Below are 25,358 nucleotides of genomic sequence, written 5' to 3' on the forward strand. Positions count from 1 at the left end.
ACCCCCAGTCTCGGCGTGGGGACGTTAGAGCGACCATCACCACGACCGCTGCCCGCGCAGAGCTTGCCTGCTGGGCACGGGAAACCGAAGGCGGCAGCGGAAGCGCCCCCACCCCCCGCCCCGAAGGCATCCCCGAATGTGGACAAATGCTCTCCTTCTGACCACTTGTATTCCTCCCACCCCCTCCAGCCCGCACAGCGGTCCTGGTGCAGGTCCCCCGCACCCCTGAGGACAGGTGGCGACGAAGGGCGGGCTGGTGAAGGCGGAGAAACGGCAAGTGCCATCAGGCGAGCCCACCGACTTGCACCGTCCCGCGGAGCCCACTCGCCTCAGACCACGAGGACCCTAGCGTTTAAGGCGGGTGGGGAGCAAAGGGGGAGAGGCCGTTGGGGTGCCCTTTTGTCTTCAGAATCGCCCGGCGCCGAGGTTTCCCGTGATGAGCACGCGGCGTCTGCTGCGATCCTGGTCTCGGGTTTTCCAAGGCTTTGGAACGTCTACTGTCCAGTGTGCGGCACATTGCGAGGTAAGGAGCTACTGACTACCTAAGAAGGCGGGGGAGAACGGGGAGCTTGTGTCTCTGTGGCGCAATCGGTTAGCGCGTTCGGCTGTTAACCGAAAGGTTGGTGGTTCGAGCCCACCCAGAGACGGAGGGCCTAGCTTTTAACTTGAGTTCCGCGTCCTTCCTGCTGTTTATCACTTGCACATTTCTTCACATAAAAGTGTTACTGGATTCCGGGTCCTGTCTAATTCACATCAGCTCTTAAATAAGACCCACCGGCCCCCTCTCCCCAACCTGATTCTCTTAGAGTATGGTCTGGCCTATCATTTGGCATGCATATAACTGCTGTTACTCCATGACAGTTTTTTGTCGTTGTTGTTGTTGTTTGTTTTCTGCTATGTCCATGAAAATCAGCTCAGACATCTCAGTGGAGCCAATAGAATCCTGCCCTTGACCGGCTCCTCCTGCACACCTGGACCGTTAGTGCTGTTGGCTCAGTTCTGTTGAATCTCATGGGCAGAAAGTGAGCTCTTTGCCTTTTACATACTAAGTAGGGTGATTGGAAAACTCTTCTTTTTCTCTCTCTTCCTCTCATTGTGCATCATTATTTTCCCCTATCCGCGTGCATCAGTGTGTGACTGTGGTTTAATTTTATGAAGTGAATTCCTGGGACTAATCTCTGATGAGTGGTAGTTGCCAGGGATCTTTATTCCCTGTTAGGTCGTAAATGACAACTAATATAGCCTGTGAGACTCTTAGATTTCTGTTGTCCTGAGGATTCTGGTTGGTATTTTCTGGTATGTACTTGGGGAATGCTATTGTTTGCTTGGTTCACATATATATTTCTGTATATTGAGAGTATGTGGGTGGTGCTGTGGATATTCTTGGGTGTTCTCTTGACTCCCTACAAAAGTTTAACTGAAGGATTTGTTGTTTTCAGTGTTCTGACATTTCGAAATCATATGCCTTGGTGTTGTGCACTGCACAGTTTCTCAGACCTTCTCAGGCTTCATTCCTTGTCACACACTGATTTGGGGGGGGTGGGGCACGGTGCTTGTTTTTGTTTTTGTTTTTGTTTTTTTTTTATCACAGCAACCACCAAAATCCAGTTTCATGTACAAGTATCACTGAAGAGAATGTGTAGCATAATCTAATGTTCATGAATTTTACTGTATGTAAATTACATCTCTATAAATCTGACTTAAAAAAAAAAAAAAAAAAAAGACTGACAATCCCAAATGCTGAGAGGATGAGGAGCACTGGAGACTCTTAATTCTGGAAACGGTAAAAATAAATTCCAAAACTGTTGGGAAAAAAATTTGGCAGTGTCAGCTAAGGGTCATGCCTTCATGGTTATATACTGTGGCCCAGAAATTCTACTTTTAGCTACATACCTTAGTCCCGTGCTCTCCAATATGAGAGGTCAAGCTACATGCAGCTACTGAACCCCCGAAAAGTTGTTAATATTGCATGTTGCAATGACAATATTTTTATATAGTAGGTCTAGTACAATATTAGATAGATGTTCATTTTACTCTTTCATTTTACTTTTTAAAAGGTATCTACTAGAAAATTTAGAACTGTATGTGACTGCCATTATATTTTTATTGAAACGGGCTGTCTTAGAGAAATGTATATGTCCACTAAAAGACATAGAAAAGAATGTTCATATCAATCCAAAATATCCTAAACTGGAACCAACTCAAACATCCAAGAGCTTAATAAGTATACTGAGATATAATTCATACAAGGAATACAAAAACAAGCACTGCATGGAAAACATGGATAAATATCACAGACATAATGGTGAGTGAAGAACTCAGACCATGCCTGTCTCCCCCCGCAAAAAAAAAAAAAAAAAAAAAAAATATATATATATATATATATATATATGCTTTATGATTTAATTTATGTGAAAGCAAAGACAAATATATACATAAATACACACACACACACACACATACATACTGATAAAATGTGGGGGGGGTGTGGGGCTTTGGGATGGAGATGACTCCGTGAGCTCTTGGGTGGGAAAAGTCATGAGGAAGATTTCTGTGGTCTGCTAATGTTCTGAACTTTAGTTGGTACTACATCAGTGCTTATTCAGGTTGGCTTATATTGGTAAAGGCTTTTTAATGGTCCACGTTTTGTACTTTATATTTAATACATATACATATTTACTCTTTTGGTTGGAAAAAGTTCAAAGCCACTGGGCTAGGCTGAAGTGAAGTTGATACTTCTGGTTTGGCTGAGGCAAGAAGGCAAAGTAAATTTAAAGTATCTATTGTGATATTTTTGCTGTCCTCAGACTGTTGGCTTTCCTGTGCTATCTGCTATCTAATAGCCTCTGTGTTGCTCACAACCATTACCTTAAGTTGATATTCAACTGTTAAAGGTGTGTCAAAGTGATACCCAAGTGGGCATCGTCAAATCTGCTCTTTTCAGAATAATTATGGCTCAACAGGGATGGTTATGAGCTCAAGAAATCCTGATGGAGAAAGTAGTTCAGTTAGGCTGAATTAAGAGGTGCCAAAGCAAGGGCCTGGCAGGTATTACACAAAGAAAACTGGGGAGGCGGAGTCACCACATTCATCCCACAACTAAACTTTGAAGAACTTCTGGGAGCATTCACACAAATAGCTAAAAATATTGACCTGACGAGTGAGGCAGCTTCACCAGAATTAATTGTTTAGACTAGCTGTTTGCTGGCTTTCAGCTGATCCGTTTACCAAGGAAAGGAAAAACAAAACCAAAATATTCTCAAGTCTTCTGTACGGGTTTTTCTTTCTCCTCCCTTTTCTGTCTCTTTTCTAAATCCTGTTTTTCTCTTTGCTAAATGACAACATTCTTATAGCTGTTCCATTTCTGTAAGTCGACAATGAGTGGGATAACTCTTTCATAATCTCTTTACTACTGATACAGAAATATAATTTTCATATGAACCTCTGTATACACATCATAGCTAGCTTTGAAGTATGTGGAGGGGTGGAAACTCTTCTGTGGAAATGTAGCCCTTGGACCATCCGAAGTTAAACGGCCATCTAGTCGTTAAATAAAGCCAGTTCCCAGGTAGTGTTTGGTCAATACACCCATTGTCCTTTTCTCTGTCTCTGGGTCACTCTCCATTTTGGTCCTTTGTGTCCCACCCTCAGCTTCTGGCGGATCTGGGAGACCTGTTGTGTTTTCGCTTTGCTCTGGGATGTTCTTTCAGTCTGGGACAGACTTGGGGAATGAAGAGTATTGGCATCCATCCAGAGTCAAAGTCCCTGAGGTGCCAGAGCTTTGCTGGGCTTGGCCTTCTGGCTCCCATGGAAGGTCAAAACCTCGCCATCACCATTTAAGTGCTGTCTCAGAACTTTGTCTTTACTCTTTCATGACTTCCATTTTTGTTCCGCAGTCCTCTTTGTGCTATAGAGAAGTTAGCTTTGCACAATTCAGTAAAAACGCTGCTCTTGAGAATCAAATGCAGTGTCCTGGGAATGGGACAAAAGTTCTACCAGAGACGCACAGTGGCTGACATGACTGTCTTACTCCTGCCTCACCTAATCCGCACAGAGATGGCATGGCTCTATGTGACCTCCTGCCAACCAGAGCCTGGAGTCATGCTCTCGTCCCAGGGACTTTCAAAAACAAGGAAACCTCTGCAGTGTACAACATTGGGCCAACACAGTTCTTCAGCAACATCAGTCAGACCTGGGGGGAAAGGCCTGAAGCCACCACCTGGGTAGAGCCCCATGACCAGCCAAGGGACGGAGACCCCACCTGTGAGAGGGCAGGACTGGCTGAGGCTCCCATTTGTTCCCTTGGGGAAGCTGTGTGGATCTGATGAGGAAGCAGAGGCAGCAGAAGAGATGGCCCCTGGGGTTGAACTGACATTCAGCAGTATCTAGGCAGCTGAAGAAAGCAATTCCGGATTGTTCTTGGGGGTGCCTGGATGGCACAGTGGGTTAAGCATCAGACTCTTGGTTTTGGCTCGGGTCCAGAACTATTGGGCCTGCACTCAGCATGGGGTCTGCTCAAGACTCTCCTTCCCTCTTCCTCTCTTCCTCTGCCCCTCCCCCCCCACTTGCTCCTCTGTGTTCTCTCTCTCTCAAACAAATCTTAAAAAAAAAAAAAAAAAAAGAATTGTTATTAAAAGCGAGGTGTCTGGGGTACCTGGGTGTCTCAGTGGGTTAAGCCTCTGCCTTTGGCTCAGGTCATGATCTCAGGGTCTTAGGATCCAGCCCCGCATGGGGTTCTCTGCTCAGCAGGGAGCTTGCTTCCCTCCCCCCACCCACCCCCACCCCGTCTCTCTGCCTCTCTGCCTACTTGTGATCTCTGTCAAATAAATAAATAAAATCTTAAAAAAAAAAAAAAAAAGCGAGGTGTCATTAATCTGTTTACTGCTGCAGAGCAATTAGGCAGACGATGAGTTAGTCAGCTTCACCAGATGGGGTATGCTGGTTATTATCTAACCTGTACTATCCTATACTGTAGCCAGGGCTATGTGTAGCTATTTAAACTTAATTATGAAGTACAAAAAACAAATTTGAAAATTCAGTTTCTCAGCATTAGCTACATTTCAAGCACTCACTTGCCATAGGCGTCCGGTGGCCTCCGCATTTGAAACTGCACCTCTGGCTCATTCATCTGGCACGTCAGTACACATGAGATTTGTTTATTTGAAGGTCTAGACTTGTCTTTCAGCATTAGATTCATTTTAGTCCACCTAGTACATCCCTAGGACCAGCAGCTCCTGTGTCTGTACTGAACTCTCCGCTTTCCCTGAGCCTTACTGGAGAGGAGGACTTTCCTGCTTTCCCTGGGCTGGTGAAGAGGAACCCATTCCAGACCCTGGCTCCTGCAGGGCAGTGGTGAACCGGGCATGACCAGGGTCTTCTTGCCTTGATCACTCAAGCCCAACATTGCTCTAGGTTCCTCTAAAGGCTGCCCCTGCCCACACCTCAACGGAATACTTGGGGAGGCTCCTGGGCTCTGCTTATTACTTCTGTTATTAACTATAACAACTCGATTTTTTCCTTTTATGTAGTTTTAGAGTTACATCCTGTTTGTGGTAGTTCCTACTGGTATTTCAGTTGTGATGCTGATATACAATTAATTTTAAAAATAAATCAAAAGTGTGGGAACTATTAGCTCATCAGTGATAAAGGTACATGGATGTAGTCAAATATGGAAGGGCTCTGTTCCTAATGAACTTGGAGAAGCATGATTCTGTCTCAGTTTTAGGGACTGGCCTCCCTTAGCCTTGTCCCTCCCAGGAGCACTCCCTTTTGCCCTAAGTCAGGTAGGCAGGTATGCTCACTTGTCTGTCTCCTCTGGGCTTTCAACACAAAAGGCACTGTCAACTGTTTTTTTGTTTTTGTTTTTGTTTTTTTCGGGACTCCCTGGGGATGTTCCCTGTTCAGATCATTAAGAAGAATCAAGATTTCAGAAGTGCTTCTGGCTGGGAGATGTGATTACATCATCCCTGAAGCCATGGAGTCTGTTTCTGGGGAAGACTAAATCTTTTTCTGTGCTCTTTCTCTTCTACGTCATCAATTAGTCCTCAGTGTTTTGTAGGCTTTACTTTGAATCTTCTCTCTCTCTCTCTCTTTTTTTTTTTCCTCAGATGAGGGGTGCTGAATAAGAAGGAGGGGAGGGAAATCTTGGTGAAGTCTTCTCCGTGAGCACTGGCACGATGGCCCAGCACAGGGGCTCTGGGGGCAGACGGCCTGGCTCCGAGTGCTGGCTCTCACCATCAGTGGGATGGGGCCCTTGGCAAGTCAGCCAGCCCTCCGGTGCCCGAGTGTCCTCATCTGCAACGAGGGTGGTCAGAACCTGCACTGTCTCGGGGTTGTATGTGGGCTGGCTACACAAGGAACCGTGTGCCCGTCGCACAGTGAAGCTCTGAGAAAGCTGCTAGTACAATGGGAATTAAGACTTTGCTTTCCACTTCTAACTGTACCACACTGCCAGCTTTCAACATTCCTCAGAAGAAATGAGGGGTGTTAAATGGTTTGGTTGGCATATTAGTGACCAGCACCAGAAAAACTGGTTACTTAATGATTTTGAAAGCCATCTGAGTGGAGATAGTGCAGCAGGGGCCTGGATCCAGCGTCCTCAAATCCTTGGACCTTGGACAGGCATGATGATTGTTCAGCTCATGGTGGACAGTCTTTTGCACATGCTTCTAGCAAGAGCTTTTAGTATCTGGTCATACTTAATCCAGGTATTATAAGAAAACTTCAAGTATGCACTAGTGATCCCCCCTTCTTTTAAGAAAAAAAGAAAAAGAAAATATAATTTATCTGGAAGTTGTAGATGTCATCTTTCAGTGATGACGGTGTATTTGCAGTAAACCGGCATTCACCTTGAAAAGAAATAATGTCTGCATTGAAGGAATTCTGTTTGAAATCGTCGGGAGAACTATCCATTCAGCTCGAGAGAGAAGAGAAAAGTGAAGAGAAGCTCAGTGGAATAAAACTAGTTTTCTGCCTTTTCCCCCTCAGGAACAAGACCTTGAGGAACTGGAGAGATGGCAGCTAGTAAGAGTCAGAGAAAACAGCAACACATTAAGAAGTTTCATAGAGGGGCTCCTGGGTGACTCAGTCCTTGGGCGTTGGGTGTCTGCCTTCGGCTCAGGTCATGATCCCTGGGTCCTGGGATCCAGCCCCCCACCCCCACCCCGCATCCGGCTCCCTACTCTGTGCAAACTGCTTCTCCCTCTCCCACTTCCCCTGCTGTGTTCCCTCTCTCGCTGTGTCTCTCTCTGTCAAATAAATGATCAGAATCCTTAAAAAAAAAAAAAGTTTCATAGATCTGGACAGAGAGAGAGGAGAAAGGGGTAGGACATGTGGAGCTGACCAAGGATTCAGACGTGAGGAGCCAAGATCCTGGAGTAGGTTAAGTGAGCTGCATGCTTGGGACAGAATTTCCCCTGGACACATTCGCAAATTAAGCTATGTGCACATAAGAGGCTAGAAGTCAAGCAGAGTGTGGCTGAAAAGAAAGTGGAATTTTCAGCACTGCCATGGTGCTAAGGAGATACAAACTGAAGTTCAGGATTCATTGAAGAGGAAGGGCCCGAGGAAACATGCCACGGTCTCAGGTGGGGGAGCCCTGGCCATCTACAGCACAGCAGTTCGAGCAAACTAGCTGGAGACTGAGGCTTCCCCTGAGGGCAAACAAACTGTAAATCAGCTTAGTCAGGGATTAGGGTCGATCTGTTCCTCTGCTGCCTCCTGTGGGAGAGGGTGAATATCTTCAGAGAAAGACAACATCTTTCAAACAGGCTATCATTGTTCACACAACAGTTTCATCATTCAATCACAATACTCTAGGATTGTAAGGGAAGAGAAGCAAGGGGGTGGGGAAGCAAACCATGGAAACTAACTCATGGGTGATTGAGATACTGAGTTATGGGTTATTATTTTAGTTAGTAGAACATGGGGACTCTTGATCTTGGACTAGTGAGTTCAAGCCCCACCTTGGGTGTAGAGAGGTTCCTTAAATTACTTAAAAGTTACCTACAATTACTTTAAAAAGATAAAGTGGTATGATTCAGCTGACCAGAAAAGGGATGACAAGATAAAAAGTTTCATCAGAGAAACAGAATCCATTTTAAAAATCAGATAAAAACTACAGAAATAAAATACATAATAGTTGGCATTTTAAAGAGTTAATAGTTGAGTTTCATAGCAGTTTGGAAGAGAGATGATTATCCTGGAACTATGTAAGGAGAAGGAAACTCTCCAGGCTTAAGCATAGAGAGCTGAAAGGAAGAGAAATTCAGAAAGCAGTGTAATAGAGATATGGGCCATGTCCTGAAGGCCTAACACACATGTAATTAAAGTCTCGGAGGCTGGAGGAGACAGCAAATGGGGCGGAAACCATATAGAAAGATATTACGGACGATTAAGGAAAAATTGTGATGATCTATCCAACCACATGTGGAAGAAGATCAGTGAACTTCAAGCCAGAGAAGGACAAGAAAATCAGGGGCCCAAGCTGGTGAACTCCAAAGACAAATGAAAACAATCAGAGCAGCACCTGGATGGGGAGTGGGTGGTGAATTCCTATTACATCGTCGGAAGATTGGAAGCTGAATTCCCAGCAAAAACAATGAAAAAGGAGACCTTAGGGAAGGGTTAGAGCAAGATCATTTCCAACCTACTAGGTGCTGCTAATCCCTGGCCAGATATCTGTCAAGAGGAAGTGAAGACCTTACCACATTAGTAGCTTACCCCAACTAAAGGAAATGCAAAAGGTAACTCTTCAGGCTACCTGGGCGCAAGAAAAATCTGGAAAAATGAAGGTAGGAACGAAGAGCAACAGGTAGATAGGTTAAATATGTGACTAAGTCAAATAAATATCACTATCCAAACAATAATAATAATGTCTATGAATTCAAAATGTATGTTGAAATGAAAGTAAGGCCAAACACCCAAAAATGAGGGGAGTAAATGGAATTGAGATGTTCCAGAGCTCTAGCATTGTCTAGGAGGTGTTAAAGGTGCTAATATATTCAGTCTTTTGCATAGATTTTATAGACTACATGAAAAAAGTAACTTATTTGTGTACATATGAAACAAGTATATAGTTTAATCTTGAATTAATATTACATAGAACTAAAATAATATTTTTGAGAATTCTCAGGTTTTAAAACTAATTCACTTTATTTTGGGGTGGAATATTCTGGCTATACCTGTTATGTCCTGTGGTCTAATCTGTCATTCAGAGACACTGTTAATTAACTTTATGTTTAATGTTAAGGTTATAACATTAAGTATACCGCAAAATGTGATAAAGGTATAAGCCTCTGTGAGTATCAGCCAGCCTAATGTACTTCCATCAGCTCAGGAAGTTTCCTGGCAAAATATTTAAAAAAGGGAAGCCCTGTTCTCGACTGATACTTCCTGGCAGTGGGAGCACACAGGAGTATCAGATAGGTGCATTTGAATACATAGGTTTTAGGTGTACAAACATGCCTTTATGGTGGGCATCTTTTGCTGAACACACTGTTTGAGGGAGTTATTCGTGTTACTGCCTTATCCATAGTTTGAATGTTTTTACTACACAGTACTAATCCATTCTGAAAATACATGTGAGTTTTATCCAGGTTGGCCTAGTATAAATGACATCGCACCAATGTTCGTGTAGAAGCTTCCTTTGGATGTAAGCATTCGTTTTTCTCGGGAAGTTAATAGCAATTTATTACCAGGTAACAGGGTAGGTATATTTTTTAACTTTATGAGAAACTGCCAAATATCAGGAAAGTGGTCGTGCTTTAAATGGACTGCAATCAATACCACACAGTAAGGTCCTACACACTTGAATGGGGGACACAGAGAGAAAACAACTTGAAAAATCTATTTTTCTAGGCTTCTCCTCTCCACTCTGCTCCCAGTACTTAAGGCCTCTGTGGGGGTGGCTCAGTAGTTTAGGCGTCTCCTCTGCTTTCTGCTGGGGTCCTGATCCCAGAGTCCTGGGATTGAGCCCCACTTCAGGCTCCCTGCTCAGCGGGGAGCCTGCTTCCCTCTCCCTCTGGTGGCTGGTGCCCCTGCTTGTTCGTTCTCTCTCTCTCTTTCTGTCTCTCTGTCTCTGTCTCTCTCTGACAAATTAAAGATCTCTGTGAAGGTGGCTCTGGTCACACCAAGTGTCACCACCAGCCTATTCGGGTCTGGCTGCAAAGCCACAGAGAGACACCAAGGCAGCCCAGACAAGAGTCATTCCTAAACGCCAGGTAGGAATAGCCCTTCCCTCCCCAGTCAGGACTCTGTGACTCTTGGGCTCTGTGCCAAACTCTAAAAACCATTTCTTGCGCTTCCTTTTCATCCCTCCGTGCCTGGATTTCACTAGACACTGTCCGATGGTCATGGCCACAAGCGTCTTGTCAGTGGCTTTAAGGCAGCTCAGGCAGGAACCCGAGGGACCACCCGAGGATACCAAAGAGATTGCGGTTTGGCGAGAGGACCGCGGAGAAGCGCAGAGAGAAAGGGCGGGCGAGGGCAGAGCGCGCAGGGCAGGCGCGGCGGGGCAGGCGGGAGGCCGGGCAGAGGGCGTCCTCCGGTTCCTGGGAGGATTCCAGGCGCCGAGCAGCGGCCACGAGCCGAGAGCACCGACCGCCCCGCAGCGAAGCGGACCACCGACAGCCCCAGAGGGCGGGTGACCCCCGGCCGGGTGGAGGGGGCGCCTGGGGCTGGGACGCACGTGACCCGCCGCCTCCGGGAGCTGGAGAGTCGGCGGGGCGCCTTCGGCACCGGGGCGCGTCGTTCTGGATGTGGAAGCCCTGCCTTTGATGCGGATCCCGAAGCCAGACTGACGGCGGCCCCCGGCTCTTCGCTTCCTCGGGGGAGACGCGGGATCCCAAACCGGCGCCGCAGCGGGGCTGCGGTCCCTTTACCTGGAGGGTCGCGAGGGCTTTCAGGGGCTTTTTGCACTTAGGAAAGAAAGTGGTGGGCACAACAGTAGGGGTAGGACGGAAGCTGTTCAGGCTCCGGCATGAGATCCTGCCGCGTGCTTCGTTTCCGTAGTGTAGTGGTTATCACGTTCGCCTCACACGCGAAAGGTCCCCGGTTCGAAACCGGGCGGAAACAACAGCCTTTTGCCCCCTAGTCCTCGTGTTGACAACCCACAAAGGAGGACGCTTGGAGCCAAGGGGAAGGCAGCGTGCGCAGCCTCATTTTCCTTTCAGAGAAACAAACACGAAGCCAGGCTGCAGCTCCCTTGCTTCCTGACAGCCTACTGCGCACTTGACAACCTGGCCTCGTTCGTCCGCTGCCGGCCTCGCTGGAGAGCGGGGGCCACAACCAGTCAGGCAGGCCGAGAAGGGCACCGGGGACAAAGCCCAACGCACGTTTCCTCTACCTCCAGAAACCCCCTAACCTGCTCCTCTGGCGCCTCAATCCGCTCTACAGGCGGACAGGCACCCGGGCTCGGAGAACCGACCACGTCCTCCCGGAGCCGTACACTTGGTTTTCCCGAGCCCAGCCCGCTGGCGCAACAGGTGGATTTGCCCCCACAGAACCAAAGAACACGAACTGCACCTGGGACTCGTCGAGTCGGCGTTTCAGGCTCCACCCGATGAGCCCACGGGGGAGCCGAGGAGCCCTTCGGGTGCCATCATCAGGACAGCCCTTGAGTTAGTTGGGAGGCCACCAATAGAGGGACTGACTCTCTGCTCCTCACCCTCACCTTACTCATCGGGAAACCGAGGCTCACCAAGAGAGCATGGCCTTGGCTCTGCCACACACAGGGGTAAAGCTAGACTAGAATGGAGCACCGACCAGTTAGCTTGGGGTCAGACCTCAGAGCCCAAAGTGCTGCTGAGGCTGGGAGAGATGGAAGAGCAGCAGGGCAAGGGCTGGGAGCTGTGGGCCGCTGGGAAACGCCCCACTTTTGCTCTGCCCATCTGAGAAATCTAACTTTATTTTCAGGGTTTTCATCTGCAAGGGCCAAAGCAGGGATCCTGTGTGGATGCCGGGTGATCTGTGGGATACGATTTGGATTTTTCACGGCTACTGGTCAGGTTCTAGTCGCAGTCAGTAGGACCTTTCAGCACTGTCTCCTTACTTAGGATTTTCCTTTTCCTCCCCTAAATGTGCTGTGCACCAAAGGGCACGTGCAAAGGTGCCTCTGCAGTGAGTCCCTAAGAGCCAGAGGACCAGACTCCGGTTCCTTGGAATCACCTGGGTGGGAGAGCAGAGCTGGGATGAGCAGCCAGGGCAGGAGCTCACCTCCATCCCCCTCAGAAACCTAACCTCTCACTTCAAGGGTTTTCATCTACAGAGAACCTGCGATTTGACTGGATCACTCCTTTAAAACAAAGAAACAAACATATTTTGAAACACACAAAACAAGTTGCAGGTGTGGGAACATCCTGTATCCCTCACCTCAGTGCACCAGTTAGCATTTTCCCACATTGACACACCTCTCCCCCCCCCCCGCCCCCATATATTCAGTCTGGACACCCTTTGAAGACCTCTCAAGATAATTAGTTGGGCCACTGTCGCTCATTTCCTTGGGCAATGTCCCTCAAAACCAGCCTCTGCAGGACCTCTCCTCCAAGGCTAAGGGGAGGGCTTGTCCTCTGGAGGAGGCCCCTCTGGTCCCTTCAGGAACCAGACACCTGTTGCCCTCAGACTGTAGAGAAGCTTCAGGTGGACTGAGTGGTATGGCCTCTCCCAGAAGGTGCAGGCCAGCTTGTGCCCTGCACCTGTAGGAACACAATTAGGGTGTCATGCCCTGCAACCACTTGCCCTCTGGACTCCTTCTGGTGGCTTTGATGGGCAGAGGGTCTAGGGTCAGCCTGAGCCTTAGAACCCCCCACCCCAAGACAGACCCCTCAGGGAGGTGTAGCTCCCCCTTAGCTCCTGCCCTCCTGGTTGTCTGTGCCCTGCAGGGATCTGAAAGGGTCCTGGCCCAACAAATGGGGGAAGAATCCTTTCCTCTGGGGGGAGGATGAGGGGAGCAGGTGGAAAATTCTTCAAAAAGAAGGAGTTTTCAAGAGCTTTCCAGAGCTGTCTGCATTGGTGCTGTCAGGTAGGTGGTGGCCCTGTGATCCTGGTTCTTAGTCTTATTTTGTCCTGGCCTCGAGCTGGTCCTGGCTCCAGTCTGAGTCCAAGCAGACACCGGCAACTTGTGGTTTGTATCCAACTGTGCCTCTCCTCAAAGTGGGGAAGTGCCTGCGCTTCTATTTCCAGGACCCCAAGGGTCAGCAGGGGGTGGGGGTGGGGGTCCCAAGGATGCTATTGATGGGGTTTTCTTCTTTCCTTCCCCCCCCCCTTTTCTCTTCCTCCCTTCCTTCTTTCCTCCCTCACTCCCTCCCTCCTTCCTCCTTTCTTGCTTCCTTCCTTCGCCTCTATCTTTCCCTCTTTCTTCTTCTCTCTCTTTCTTCCTTTACATGTTTTGTTTAAGTAATCACTACTCCCAAGGTGTGTCAGCTGAACTCACAATCCTGAGACCAAGAGATGCATGCGCTACTAACTAAGCCAGCCAGGTGCCCATCCCACTCCCTTTCTTGCTGAATCTGTAACTCAGGGACAACAACAAAAACAAACAAGAACAAAAACAAAAACAGTTTAACTATAGATTAGTGGTCTCAGTGCTAGTTACAAGGAAAAAAAAATCAAGTGAAATCTTGAGTACTTTTAAAATACTTTTAAGGATTTCAGTAATTTATATATAATGGCATAGAAGATGTTTCTATCATGTGGTATTTCTGAAGAGGACTCCTTGTGTGCATCAGACTGCTTTAATAATTTTGATCTGAAAACTGCTTTATGTTGTCTTCTAGTCTTTCTAATACTGTAGAAAATACTGGTAGATGATATTCCAGTTTATACAAGTCTTGGGTTTATTTTCTCTTCAAAATCCTAGTGACCCTTAGCTGCCTCAATCTCCTATACTGCTTTTACTGGTCCAACAAACACACTTTAATTCCAGTACTACTTAAGAGTTTATACAATATGAAATTGTGTGTTTCAGTAAGATGAATACATCCTATTATATATTTTTAAGGAGACTAAGTCTTATAATTCTGAAAATCACAGTGATGTAATTATTCTTACAATTGTGTGTGTGTGTGGGGGGGTGGTAAACCATTTTACGTATCATATACAATCCCACCATGCATTTCTCCATTATGTGTCAGGTCAATTTGCAATTTGAAGATCTACTGTGATCTTTAAGTTCTTCCAAGGATATTAAATTGAGTTACTTAATGTATCAGCTTAGCTTAGAGCATCTCTAATTAAGAGATAAATCACAAAAACTTTTAAGACAGTGCTGCTGCACATTTTTAGGCATTAGATAGGGGGGTTGATGGAACAGGTTGAGGGCAGTCGACCTTTAGGAGATATCGGTGAGTGTAAAAAACACATGCGATGTCTGCTCCAGCAAGTGAGGGAGGGGCTATCAGTGAACAGTAGGGCAACGTTAAAAGATATGAGTGATGAGGGCGGGGGGGGGGGGACAGAAAATGATGTGAGTGATTGGAGTCCCTGAACAGAATGGGGGGCGGGGGGGGGGGAGAAGCCATTTTTGAGGAATTGAAGAATTTCCCATCATAATAAAAATGATAAACCCACCAACCCAAGGAGCCAAACGAACGAGATGAATGAGCGCAAGACACATGAAGAAAACCATATCCATTCACGTCCTAATTATATTGCTCAAATCCATGGGAAAAGAATAAAAAAATTTGCAAAGCCGCCAGAGGAGAAAGGTGTGATACCTACAGAACACAAAGATGAAGATGATGTGGGCTTTCTGGTGGGAAGCAGTGTGAGAAGGCCCTGGAGCAAACTTCAAAGTCAACGAGGATGTCCCCTCCAAAAAAGGCTTTCAAAAATGAAGGTGACACTGACACAGAAATGTTGACAGACTACATCACCAGCAGACCCACACTACAAGAAAGGTTACACGTACCACATGGGAATCTGCATTTAGCCAAAGGGACGGAAGGGCAACAGACTGGTAACCGCGTGGGAAAATAGATAAGATTCTTTTCTTATTACTTAAATCTCTTTAAAAACACGAGACAGATGAAACCAAAGTAGTAAGGATGGGTTTGGGGGTTTCTAACACGAAAAGTAAACGGCACGATGGCTACAGCATAAAGATGGACAGGGAAGAAACGTGAAGAGGTAGGGGATCCCTTAGAGGGAAGCCGGGAAATTACAGGTGTATGCGGCTATAAAGCTTGAAGCAGTCGCTGAAATAACAAAACAAAGAGTTACAGCTAATAAGCCAAGGAGGGAAAGGAGTGGATCATAGAAAAACCACGGAAACACTACGTCAGAGCAGTTGCTCTTCCAGGACTTTACCCTGTAGAAGTAGTCGTCTAGTACAAGAACGATGACGACAGCAGTATTTTATCCATACTATCCTCGAATCAACTTAAAGAGTATAAGGAAAGGATTCAATAAATACTGGCACAAACACACGCAGGCAGAAACTTCTCTGCCTCGTTAAAAGGCATTCGGAGGGTTGTACTCATTCGAGGACGTCCGGATTCGCAGCGACCTGTTTTCCTCCACAGCTCTCCTTCTCCAGAGTCCGCGGTGGCCTTCGAATCTTGGCCTCGGTCCTCCTGTTGTGCACAGGCCAAACGACAGGACCCTTTCTGCCTTCTAAAAATACTGCCGCGTCCCTGGGTGGGCTCGAACCACCAACCTTTCGGTTAACAGCCGAACGCGCTAACCGATTGCGCCACAGAGACCTTCGGGAAGCCTCCGCCCACATCCCGGTAGAGAGCGAGCACGCGCTCAACGCTAGGGGGAGCCACCCGCCTCCGGGGGGGGGGGGTGCGAGTGGCCCGCCCCCTCCCCGGAGAAGCCGAAGGCCAACTGGTTCCCGGGAGGTTTCTCCCCGTGGATTCCGCGGGCACCCGACCTTCGGCGCCGCTGGCGCTCGGCTTGCTCCACTCAGCGGCGGTCGGTGTGGGGGAAGCTGGAGAGAGGGTGGGGTGCGGCTGCTCAGAAGGCGGCAAACGCCAAGAGGCGGCAAAGAAAAGCGGGGGAGGCGGGGACGGGATGGCGAGACTGCCCAGGACCCGGATTGAGGGACCGGACAATGGTTTTTTGGTGGTGGTTTTGTCCTTATCGCGTAGGAGGTTCCGAGGAAGGGAAGGAAGATCCGAGAGCGGGTAGGAGAGACGCCACAGCACCAGTACCTGCAGTTTGTCCGATGAGAAAACAGTGCAGCTACAGGAATGATTTTGCGTCAAAAGTCCTATTGCGACTGGAAGGCCGGCCGCCGGGAGGGTGGCGCGCCGTGATCGTATAGTGGTTAGTACTCTGCGTTGTGGCCGCAGCAACCTCGGTTCGAATCCGAGTCACGGCACTCTTCTCGGCCCCTCGCGACCCGTCCCTTTTACTTTGTCTTTAAACACCCCCACCCTCGGGGCGCCAGCGCCTCGAACCTGGGGGCCCGAGAGCCCTGCTTTCCGCTGGCCACTGGGCGCCGGGAGGTCTTCTTCATTCACCCGAAGGAAAGGAAAACTCCACTCGCCGCTAACCTCGGGACCTTCTCCGCTCTGACTCGGAGCGTAAGGAAACTCAACCAAATGGCTTTTCTTCAGCGCGCCTCCAAACGAGGACAAGTCCTGGAGTCCCCAGCTGTCCAGCGAGAAGCCTCGTGGGCTGTCCTTGCTGGGAAGTGGCGTCCCCGTGGTCCTCAAAAAACCTTAAGGATCTTCAAAGACCAGAGAAAAGTGCCTGTCAGGTAAGTGACAGCTCTTCCACAGACCTGTTGAGCGCCTCAGACCTTGGCTCCTGCGAATCTCTGTCTCGGGGGAACTCTTTCAGTCCTTGGCTGTAGTCCTTGGCGTCATCGCAGCAACCTCTCCAGTGGCTCGTGGCATACCCTCAAGGGTTTGAAAATGCCTGTCGGCAGCCCCTTCCACGCCCGACGGTATTTATTCATCGCGATACCACTGAGAGTTGTGCTTGTTGCACATCCTTGCCAGGATGGCGTGTTTCCCATCCTTACCAGTAGTGCTATCTCGATGTGATTTTAACATCCATTTCCCTAGCGGCTCAAAATACTGAGCACCCTTTTATGTGCTTTGTTGGCCTCGTGTATCTTCTTTTCCGAAGGATCTGTTCATGTCTTTTACCCATCTCAAAAACTTGAGTTGCCTGATTTTTTTTTTTTTTTTTAATTATCAGTTTGGAGGCGCTCACAGCACCCTATAGCTACAGGTGTGGGGGTTTGCTTGCTTGCTTGCTTGCTTGTTTGTTTTTTGTTTGTTTGTTTGGTTGGTTGGTCAGATATGTTTTGTGAACATTTTCTCCCTGTCTGTGGCATGCTGTTTTCACTGTCTTGGTGGCGTCTTTGAATGAGAAGATATGGTTAAAGTTGATGAAGTCTAACTTGCCCTGTGTGTTTTTTGTTTTTTTTTTTTAAAGTACATATTTTTTCCTGGTTCTTGTTTAGGAAATCTTTGCCTACCACCAAGTCACAAAGTAACCTCCAAAAGGTTTATGCCTTCAACTTTTACGTTTTAGGAGGCACCTCCCATTAATTTTTGTGTGTAGTGTTGGGTAGCAGTAAAGCTGTTTCCGCCCCCGATATTGAACCTATTTCCTTACCCGGTTGAACTGTTTCTGTTGAAAACGAATTCACCAGGTCATCTGTGGGTCAGTTTCAAGTCTCTCGGCTCGGTCCATTTATCTGTGTGTGTCTCCTGATGCCGCTGGCACATTGCAAGGTCAGTAGGGGCTCAGAGTAAGTCTTCAAGTCGCGTAGGGTGAGCTGCGGGGGCAGCAGGTTGTAGGCGGCATAGATCCGGAGTCCAGTTCCCGGCTGCGGAGCCTTCCTTGAAAGCGGTGTCAGTCCGCCGGAATCCACCGGGTGATGCGAGGACCCCGGGGTGTCACGCCGGGCGCCTCCCTTCCCGCGCTCTCGCGGCACCGCCTGTCCGCACGCTACCGCCTCGCGAAGGCGCGTCACCAGGGCGGCTCTGAGGGGCGACCGGGCCGGGCCGGGGCGACTCGCGCCGGGACGGGTGGGCCAGGCAGGGCCCTGGCGGCCCTTGGGGCGTCTCCTGCGGCCTCTTGTGTTGGAGAGGGCGGGGACGGACCGTCCTTGTGAAAGGGCTCCGGGGAGGACGGGTGACCTCCCTGAAGGCTCAAGGCCTTCCACGGCTCAGGGGGACAGGACTTCCGTGGGAAGGCGGTAGAAGAGAAGGCTCCCGCGTGCTCCCTGGTGGTCTAGTGGCTAGGATTCGGCGCTTTCACCGCCGCGGCCCGGGTTCGATTCCCGGTCAGGGAATCGCTTTTTTGACCAGGCATCTTCCCTTCTAGCCCTGCAGCTGCGCGCCGGCGGTGTGCTCCCCCCACCGCACCGACTCTTCCTCTCCCGCGGCCGGGGGGAAACGATGGCTGGCCCCTTGGCAGGGCGCGCCGGGCTTGATTGTGTCCAGGTCCGCCGCCCGCAGAAGTGACTGCAGAGGGCCACTAAGCAGCTGACTCGTGTTTACATCTACGCGGCGGAGGTTCAAATCCCCGTGGGGCCGCCCCAGAGGCGCCCACCAGGCTAAGCTCTGGAGGCCAGGCCACGTCGCGGGGTTCGTGTGTACCCCGGACGCGAGCCGGTGGGCCCAGTTCCTCGGCTCAGTTCGTGCGGGGAAAGCGTACTACGCGTTCGGACCCGATACCCGCGAGGGCTGAAGGGAGCGGGTCCTCCCCGAAGGCTGTCTCATTTGCAGATTAAGCGGCGTAGGGAGGTGATGTTAGCTGACGCAACAAAAGGCAGCGAGTGAGGGGTGCACTAAACGGAAAACTTACTGCTTCCGTAAGCCGAAGGTAGGGATAGAAATCCACACCCGGATCCCAAAACGATGATACCCCAGTCAAATCCCCCAGTTTCTCCCAAGGGCTGTTGCATTTAGACCCTGTAGACTTTACCAGGCGCTGGGCCCGTTTTCTTTTTTCCCTTCGACCCTGGCTCTGAAGACCTGTTGAGGTAAATGTGACGTTCCGGTAAGGCTGGAAGAGAGAGCGAGCCAGGGCCGACGGAGGTGCTGTGGACCCAGCAGGCTGCAGAGGCGACCGGTGCGGGGTGGAGACCAGGCCGCGCAGGGGCTGCGGGGCGGTGAGTGTGGGGCCGCTGCCGAAGGCGGATGGCCTCAGGGGCCAACTCGTGGGTTCTCGTGGGGGCAGGTGTGCGAGGGGAGAGGGGCGAGTGTCTCTTGAACTCCTTTCGGGAGCGGTTTGGAAGAATGGCGAGGGCTGGGTGGAGGAGAAGTTGGTGACCCTGAGTGTACCAGGCAGGAATGGAAGGCTGTAGGGGTCGGTGGAGGTCCGCTATAGGCAAAGATAACTATTTTCTTGACGGTGGGGTATTGACTGCATTTTCCGTCCGTTACTTGGCTGGGTGCTTTTGTTCTGGCGGTGGTTTCGCCCCCCCCCCTTCCTTTGTTTTTCTTTTTTTCTTTCTTTTTTTGCTTCTTTAGGTCTCCTCTCCTCTCCTTGCCCCCAAGACTGTCTTTTCTTCACTCTTGTTCTCGCTGAGACCCTAGGTGTGTGCGCAGTGGGGCACCCTGAGGCTGCTTTCTACAGACCCTTCGGTGGAGGAAGCATGGTTGAGGGGTTGGAGGTGCACAACACCGCCCGGTTCCAGCAGGCCGCACGGGAACCTTCTGTGGTGGTTCACTCCAAGAAATCCAGGAATTCTAAATTCATCCCTGCCATCTGGGTAATGATGAAGGCAGAGTTTTCCAAAGTAAGAGAAGAATACCATCTATTTCATTTCTGATTACAAGGTCTTTTTGTGTGTGGGTTTTGGGTTTCTTTTTTTCTTTCTTTTGTGTGTGGGGTGTGTGTGTGTGTGTGTGTGTGTGTGTTCGTATGTTTGTTTTTCGTTAATTAATCTTGATCGGTACCTTAAAAAAAAAAAAAAAAAAAAAAAGAGCCTAAAGGTAGATGGCAAGCTTGCCACTAACATTTGCAAGTGTTCATGCAAAAAGTAAAACAGAGGCATCAAATCAAATCTCCTCCCGCTCCTGGGTGGACCTTGAGGGCTAGGAACACAGAAAAATGGACATTGTCAGTCCCAGGCTCCCTTGAGAAGGCATATAGGAGGTCCTCACTACATTAAGGTGGGACCCGAAGATCCAAAGCCCTGGCGGGTAAAGGTGATCCCATCTAGTCCTGCCCCTTCTACTTCCAGGGCTCTTTGGACAAGGCGGCCTTGGCTCTCCAAACAGAATAAGGAAAAGGAAGGCTTAAGAGGCCCTTGACAATAAACAAACTGGAGTAGGCGGGCGGCACAGGCAAGCAGGCCCTGGCTGGCTCACCGGGTAGAGCAGCCACTCTTGATCCTCAGGCTTGTAAGTCCCAGCCCCACGTTGGGTTGGACGTAGAGATAACTTGAAGATAAAATCTTTAAAAGAAAGTAAATAAAAAGCCCCTGAAGAAATTGTGGCGGCGGGCTTGACCTCTAGTGGATTTAGCCTTGAGTACACATAGCCTGGGTAAGTCTGGGAGACCGTGGGCCATCAACTTGGTGGGTATGTTTCCCAGTCAGTAACAAACCCCAACCAAGAGCCTGCCAGAGGAGAGCATAGTCAAAGGAGAACATACTCATCCAATAACACTTCATCCAGGTACCCTCCAGTAGCATCTCAAGAGAATCAACTTGCATCTAGAATTCAGTTATAAGACAGAAGGACGAAAGCTCAGATATCTGGAATTTTAGAGATGCTTCCATCCATCCTTGTCTCAGGGCAGACATGAAGATGGAAATTGGGACATAATTCTGAAAGAAACAAAACTGAAAAGATTGCAGCTACTGCATAAGGTGTGGTGAAGCCAGTCTTCAGAGGACCATACACACCTTTTAAATGTAAATCATGACAATTGGGGCTAATTCCTAATGAGCTAAACCTCCATCTCAAAGAGTTACCAAAAAATTTTTAAAAAATAACAAGAACAACAAAAGCATATGGGACCAGAAATTAAATATAAAAGCAAGAATTTGAAAATTAGAAAAGACATGAAAATAAAAAAGAAAATGAGAAGTGAATATACAAAAGCAAAAAGTCAGTGGTTGGCTCTTTGAAAAGACTGCTCTGATAAAACTGGGAAGAGGGAAGATGGAAGTCACTGCTACTCAATGGGTAGACACGAGATTAACACTAAATGAGTTCATAAACATGCATATGCCAACCCATTAAATGTTTTAGAGGAAATGTAGGTATATTGCAGTATGATGTGGGTAGGGTGGGGAGGAGGACTGGTCCTACAAGCATTAATTTTTTTTTTTTTTTTAATTCTTTGCAGGCTTTCTTCCTGCAAAGAAAGCCCAAGGACCAAAAAAGGTCATTAGAAGAAATGACTCCAAAAGCAAAGAAATTCTACAAGCATCAAAAGATGACAGAATTCCCCAACTTAGGTTTATGAGTTTGGGTGGAAACCAAAAACCCCAAAAAGGCAATGGGAAAAACAGAAATTACAGGCCTCGCTTAGTGCTGAGTATACACAGCTGCGGAAACAAAAAAAAAAGACTGAATCAAACAAAATATATATTTAAAATGTGTCATGACAAAACTGGTCTTACACTGGGGAAGCAGTTGATTATCATTAGAAAATAAATGAATTCGTCACACTAACAACTTATATGGGAGGAAAATGGGAATCACCAAAGCCCAGAAAAGGTGTTTGAAAAAATTCGTTATCAGTTTATGATTTTTCAGAACCTCTTAGCCTAACAGGAAGAGAACAGCCCTCATCTGCTGAAGGGGTAGCTTCTAGACCAAAAAACAGACAGACAAAACCCCTTCAACACACATTATAGTTGATGATAGAATACTGACCTTTTCCCCCCTTACCCTTGCCAATCAGGAATTGTCAGGAAGCAGACAAAGAGGCCCGCTGCCATCACTTCTCTACACCACTGTGATGGAGATCTTAGCCAGTGAGGAAAGGCAAGAAGAAGTAGGAGAAGTGCAAATGAAAAAAAAGAATACTACAATTATTTATATATATGAAATAAATTACTGGAACTATTAAGAGAATCGAGCTTCTTTGGTATATACACAAATAGAGAAAGCAGGCTATGATGAAGATTCAAAATCCAAAGGTGTTAAAAACATTATAAATGTTCAATGATTATAGCATATAAGAATTCAATGCCATGTACTGTGCCGGGTGGGGGGAGGAGGGGAGAAGAGGGATGAAATATGATCCCTACCTCCACCATCACCAGAGTAACTTCCATGTGGATTAGGCACCAAAATGTGAAACGAAACCACGGATGATTTTAGTTGGTATTAATGTATCGAGGTAGTCGCATGATCTCAAGAGTAAGCAAGGATTGAAAACACAAGACAAAAAAGACCAATTTTTAGTGAAGAGGCTAAGTCACCTGCTTCAAGAATCTCTGTTCATTGCAGCACAGAATCAAGGGTAAAAAGTCAAGGCACAATTGAGGCGAATGTATCTGCAGTCAGCATAATCAAGTGGTATCAAAGATTCTTAATGAGTTATTGCAAAAGGAGAAGAAAAAGACAGACCTATAGGAAAAATCACCAAAGTCGGGGGAAAAAACACAGGAGAAAATTCAAGTGGCTAACCAACATGGACCCGTGCTCCAATTCATTACCAAGAAGGGCCTTCAAAACGGAACCCTGATGAGAGAATATTACAGAGAGGCAAAATAACAACAGCACCACTAATAATTAAGTGGGAGTAGGGGGTGAGGTAGAAGGTTATGACCTGGTAAAGCATGGGAGTGGTTGATTAAAGGGCTAATAATATTTTACTTCTTCATCTGTGTGTAGGCTACACAGGTGTGTTCTGTGCATTTTACCTTATGTATGTTACAATTTTTCAACCCCCCACCCTCAATCTTCCCCACTCCCCCCACCTTCCTCCCACCCCCTCCACAAAACTCTTGAGGTTGAATCAATCACGTTTGTTTTTTAAAATTTTTGAAGATTTTATCTGTGTATTAGAGAGAGAGCGCGCGCGCGCGTGCCTGTGAGCCTGAGCTGCGGGGAGGGGCAGAAGGAAAGGGAGAAGCGGACTCCCCGCTGAACAGGGAGCCCAGCCCGGGGCTCCATTCCAGGATCCCAGATCAGGACAGGAGCGGAAGGCAGAGGCTTTAACCGACTGAGCCACCCAGGCGCCCCTAAATCAAGTTTGTTGTGTTGGTTGTTGTTTAGTTTATTTTTTAAAGCGGAAAGGAGGGGAATCTCCCCCAATGTCACTAATCTTCACTTTTAAGCTGCTGTTAGGTAGGCAAATCCTCCAAAGATTTTCGGAGGAAAATTCGTCACCCGTAGCGTCTAACGCAGTCACGCCCCTACTACCCTCTAATTGGAATCCTTTCCAAGGAGCGCCCAAGAGCTAGAGAACAAACCCGGCTCCACGGTTCCCGGAGTCTTTAGTTCCTCTTCCTTTCACAAGTATACTCTTCTTCTTCCGGCCCACACCTGTTGAGGCGCATCGCCGGGCACGCGGCGGTCCTTCCCCGGAACCGCGATGGGCCGGCGGGAGGAGCGCGGACCGCGGCGACCAGCCGCGCGAGCGAGGGGCCTCTGGCCGCAGCCCCCCTGGCGTCCACCAGCCTGCGCCTTCCTCGGGCCGCCGACGCCGCCCCGGCCACTGGGTGTCTGCCCGGCCCCGGGGCGGCTCCCCTCCGGCGACCTTCCCGTGGCTGCCCTCGCTCCGGGGTGAGACGTGGCCCAGCGGCCGACCCCAGGTCCAGCACGGGCCTCAGTGACCTGGTGGCCCTTTGGGTTCCGTGGGTCCTGCAGGGGAAAGCCTGAAAGTAACTGTGGTCTTAAGTCCAAGCAGTCTAAACTGCAGACCCCGAGCAGACACTTGGGGGGGGGGGGTGGACAGGTGAGAACTCTCGAGCGAGGTGGTTGCCGCGCTGCACGCCAAAGGCTACTCCACTCAGGCCCAGCCCCAGTGTAGATCGGCTCCTTCTTGCTTTCTGCTTGGAAATGGCCCGCGGATTCGGGGTCTCGTTTTTCCTGCTCCTGGCGGCCAGAATCAGGAAACCACAGGACCTGGCCTGTGCCACCGGGAAAGCGAGGAGGAGGGGCCTCGTGAGCGTCTGAGGTCTGCAGGGGAGGGGAGAGGAGCGGGGAAAGGCACAGGAGGGTCGCGGATGGGAAAAAAGGGAACGAGGCAGGATGCATTGGCCGGGAATCGAACCCGGGTCTCCCGCGTGGGAGGCGAGAATTCTACCACTGAACCACCAATGCCTCACACACGCCTCGGCGCATGGTGGGTCTCTAGAAAGAAGTTCCAGAGTGACCGTGGGAAGGAGCACCGGGGAGCGGAAACGCTCCAGAAGACGTTTACGCGGTCGTCTTTGGAGGACTGACCTAGCAAGCCCACAGGCACTCGAAGCAAAGGCTTCGGAAGGAGGTTTCCATCAGGCAACAGCGTCAAGTGGGGACATTCGAACAAGATAGCAAAATAAACTGTTCCGTCCGCTCACACCACAACTCTGAGAAAGTTGTGGTGTGAGCAACTGTACAACAGACTCCGGCAGGAACACGTGGGAAATTCATCCAGACCCCTTGATCAACCCTCAGCCTCGAACTGTCGCTATACAGAGTCTGAGAACGTATCTAACTTGCCAGTTCAGAGCAAGTAAAATTCTAACCGGGGAAAGTAAGAAGCAGCAGATGCTGGTTGGAATTGGTAGAGGAATTAGAAGATCTAAGGAAGAAACACATTTCGGTTAATGCAGTTAGGTCTTTGTTACTGGGTTTTTGTTTGGGGAGGGTTTGTGGGTACAATAATTATGTCGTTCTGTGATCATTATAACAATAGTATTTATCTGCCTCTTAAGGTGTTCTAAGTATTTCAGTGGATATGTGATATACCATAATTATGACAGGATTAGTACAGGGCGACTGGGTGACTCAGTGGGTTAAGCCGCTGCCTTCGGCTGGGGTCATGATCTTAGGGTTAGTGGGATTGAGTCCCGCTTGGCAGGAAGCCTGCCTATCTGACTACTTGTGATTTCTCTCTGTCAAATAAATAAATAAAATCCTTTAAAAAAAAAAAAAAGATTACTAGTAAGCCTGTGACTGATGATTAGCTGTTTTGGAGAATCTAATTTCCTTAAATTGAACTCCTGGCTGCGGTGAGTTGTAGCATTTGTTGACTCTGAGATGCCTCTGAAGCACAGGGCTTGGTGTATTTTAGTAAGCCTGTGACTGATGATTAGCTGTTTTGGAGAATCTAATTTCCTTAAATTGAACTCCTGGCTGCGGTGAGTTGTAGCATTTGTTGACTCTGAGATGCCTCTTGAAGCACAGGGCTTGGTGTATTGGCCATATAAGGAGCAGGCTGTTTTTTAGAAAAACATGGATGGCTGAAATGTCCTTTGATGACACTGAAATAGAGAATTT

The 25,358-nt window shown here is 48.5% G+C and overlaps 6 non-coding genes across 6 annotated transcripts; 4 read left to right on the forward strand and 2 right to left on the reverse strand.

Annotated features, from left to right (window-relative positions):
• Window positions 1–573: 573 nt before the first annotated feature.
• TRNAN-GUU (transfer RNA asparagine (anticodon GUU)) lies at window positions 574–647 on the forward strand. Its single transcript has one exon. It is a non-coding gene; the product is annotated as a tRNA-Asn (tRNA).
• A 10,353-nt stretch (window positions 648–11,000) lies between these two features.
• Window positions 11,001–11,073, forward strand: TRNAV-CAC (transfer RNA valine (anticodon CAC)). The gene has a single exon. It is a non-coding gene; the product is annotated as a tRNA-Val (tRNA).
• Window positions 11,074–15,624: 4,551 nt separating this feature from the next.
• On the reverse strand, window positions 15,625–15,698 carry TRNAN-GUU (transfer RNA asparagine (anticodon GUU)). The gene has a single exon. It is a non-coding gene; the product is annotated as a tRNA-Asn (tRNA).
• Window positions 15,699–16,249: 551 nt separating this feature from the next.
• TRNAH-GUG (transfer RNA histidin (anticodon GUG)) lies at window positions 16,250–16,321 on the forward strand. Its single transcript has one exon. It is a non-coding gene; the product is annotated as a tRNA-His (tRNA).
• Window positions 16,322–18,181: 1,860 nt separating this feature from the next.
• On the forward strand, window positions 18,182–18,253 carry TRNAE-UUC (transfer RNA glutamic acid (anticodon UUC)). Its single transcript has one exon. It is a non-coding gene; the product is annotated as a tRNA-Glu (tRNA).
• Window positions 18,254–24,126: 5,873 nt separating this feature from the next.
• TRNAG-CCC (transfer RNA glycine (anticodon CCC)) lies at window positions 24,127–24,197 on the reverse strand. The gene has a single exon. It is a non-coding gene; the product is annotated as a tRNA-Gly (tRNA).
• Window positions 24,198–25,358: the final 1,161 nt, after the last annotated feature.

This window comes from Mustela lutreola, chromosome 10 (assembly GCF_030435805.1).
Source record: "Mustela lutreola isolate mMusLut2 chromosome 10, mMusLut2.pri, whole genome shotgun sequence".
Classification (NCBI taxonomy): Eukaryota; Metazoa; Chordata; class Mammalia; order Carnivora; family Mustelidae; genus Mustela; species Mustela lutreola.